The sequence below is a fragment of the Schistocerca serialis genome, unplaced genomic scaffold (genome assembly GCF_023864345.2).
Source record: "Schistocerca serialis cubense isolate TAMUIC-IGC-003099 unplaced genomic scaffold, iqSchSeri2.2 HiC_scaffold_1078, whole genome shotgun sequence".
Classification (NCBI taxonomy): domain Eukaryota; kingdom Metazoa; phylum Arthropoda; class Insecta; order Orthoptera; family Acrididae; genus Schistocerca; species Schistocerca serialis.
Genome location: NW_026047270.1, coordinates 5,001 through 7,500, shown reverse-complemented (window position 1 = coordinate 7,500; position 2,500 = coordinate 5,001). Strand labels below are relative to the sequence as shown.

Below are 2,500 nucleotides of genomic sequence, written 5' to 3'. Positions count from 1 at the left end.
GTTTTCTTTTCTGCATGAGCGTTCGAGTTCCCTGGAATCCTCTAGCAGGGAGATAGGGTTTGGAACGCGAAGAGCACCGCAGTTGCGGCGGTGTCCCGATCTTCCCCTCGGACCTTGAAAATCCGGGAGAGGGCCACGTGGAGGTGTCGCGCCGGTTCGTACCCATATCCGCAGCAGGTCTCCAAGGTGAAGAGCCTCTAGTCGATAGAATAATGTAGGTAAGGGAAGTCGGCAAATTGGATCCGTAACTTCGGGATAAGGATTGGCTCTGAGGATCGGGGCGTGTCGGGCTTGGTCGGGAAGTGGGTCAGCGCTAACGTGCCGGGCCTGGGCGAGGTGAGTGCCGTAGGGGTGCCGGTAAGTGCGGGCGTTTAGCGCGGGCGTGGTCTGCTCTCGCCGTTGGTTGGCCTCGTGCTGGCCGGCGGTGCAGGATGCGCGCGCCTGCGCGGCGTTCGCGCCCCGGTGCTTCAACCTGCGTGCAGGATCCGAGCTCGGTCCCGTGCCTTGGCCTCCCACGGATCTTCCTTGCTGCGAGGCCGCGTCCGCCTTAGCGTGCTCCTCCGGGGGCGCGCGGGTGCGCGGATTCTCTTCGGCCGCCATTCAACGATCAACTCAGAACTGGCACGGACTGGGGGAATCCGACTGTCTAATTAAAACAAAGCATTGCGATGGCCCTAGCGGGTGTTGACGCAATGTGATTTCTGCCCAGTGCTCTGAATGTCAACGTGAAGAAATTCAAGCAAGCGCGGGTAAACGGCGGGAGTAACTATGACTCTCTTAAGCACCTATCCGGCCAACCGGCCGTAACGAAAATGCGATAGTTTGTGTAGCTCCCTTTGCTTGCAGTGAGTGCCACCGCACTTTTACCACGAAGAACGGTCTCGGGGTCCATCGCCGCCGCCAACACCCTGCGGCCGCCAACGCTGAGATCGTGACGGAGAGGCATCGCGCGAGGTGGACGGAGGAAGAAGTCCTGTCGCTCGCCAAGGCAGAGGCCGAACTGTTCCTGGAGAGGGACGCCCGGTTCTTCTTTGTAAATCAAGAACTTACCAGGATGTTCCCCGACCGAACGCTTGAGGCAATCAAGTGCCGACGGCGGCAAGCTGCCCACAAGCAGCTTGTCCGCCAATTCATGGAGGCACTTGAGATCGGTCGGGGTGAAGAGCCGGCGTCCCGCCGTGGAGCAGCGAGCTCGCTGCCTGACGCGGGCGAGGCCGCTGCGCCGCCCGTCGACGCAGCCGAGGACTTCGCGGCCGACACCACCGGGCCGCCGCCGGAGGGGCCGACTGACGCCGCCATCTGGGAGCATCTGGCGGGGCTACCTGCTTCCGCCCAGCGTTTCTCTGCCCTGGATCGAGTCATTGGTCTGGGGCGGGGCACGCCGCCCGATGTCATCCTGGGCATGCTCCCGGATGCCCTTGCGTCGGTCGGGTCCAGGGGGGAGAGGTCGATCACCAGGACACAGCGGCCGCGCCAACCATCCAAGCGGCCGCCTGCCGCCCCGCCGCTGCAGAAGCGCAAGCGGCGCCGCTGGGAATACGCGCGGACACAGGACGCCTTCCGTAGGTCGCGTGCGCGTTGCGTGCGCGGCTTGCTGGACGGCACCCTGCTGCAGCCGCCACCCGACATCCCCGGTCTGCTGGACTTCTGGGCGGACCTCTTCACGAAGAAGCCGATCTCCACCGCCGGCTTCATCCGTGACCGCCTTCTCCCGCACTCGGAGCCTGTCGCTCCTGAGTGCCTATGGGGGCCGGTCACACGTGAGGAGGTCGCTGCTGCCTTGCCGCCCAGGGGATCGGCAGCCGGGCCGGACGGCCTGACTCCAGCGGAGCTGCGGCGCCTGCCGCATGAAGTCCTGGTGAAACTCTTGAACCTCTTCCTCCTGGCCCGCGCCCTCCCCGAGCGTCTGCTTCGCGCCCGGACGTCACTTCTCCCCAAAACGGCTGCACCAACATCCCCCGCTGACTTTCGCCCCATTACGGTCTGCTCGGTGTTGGCGCGGACCTTTCACAAGGTTCTCGCGTCACGCCTGATGCGTGCATGTGCTGTGGACGAACGTCAGCGGGCATTCATCCCCCGGGATGGGATGTTGGAAAACACCTTCATCTTGGACACTGCTCTCACCGACGCAGTCCGCTCCTGTCGCTCTGTTTTTGTGGCATCGATCGACGTCTCTAAAGCGTTCGATTCGGTGGACCATGCCGCCCTCCGCCCCGTGCTGAGGGCTCATGGCCTGCCGGATTGCTTTATTGAGTACGTCGAAAGGTGTTACGAGGGTAGCACGACGGTGATAGCGGGCGGCGCCGACGTGGGCGTGCCCCTGCAGCCGGCTAGGGGTGTGCGTCAGGGTGACCCCCTCTCCCCCCTCCTTTTCAATTTTGCGGTGGACTATGTTTTGAGTCAACTTCCCTCCCACATCGGAGCTCGGATCCTTGGTCGCAGAGTTAACGCTGCGGCCTTCGCAGATGACGTCCTGCTTTTTGCATCGACCGCGAGGGGA

General features: G+C 63.5%; 1 pseudogene; it reads left to right on the top strand.

Annotated features, from left to right (window-relative positions):
• Positions 1-2,500, top strand: part of LOC126431175 (large subunit ribosomal RNA) — a 7,621-nt pseudogene that overhangs the window by 2,102 nt on the left and 3,019 nt on the right.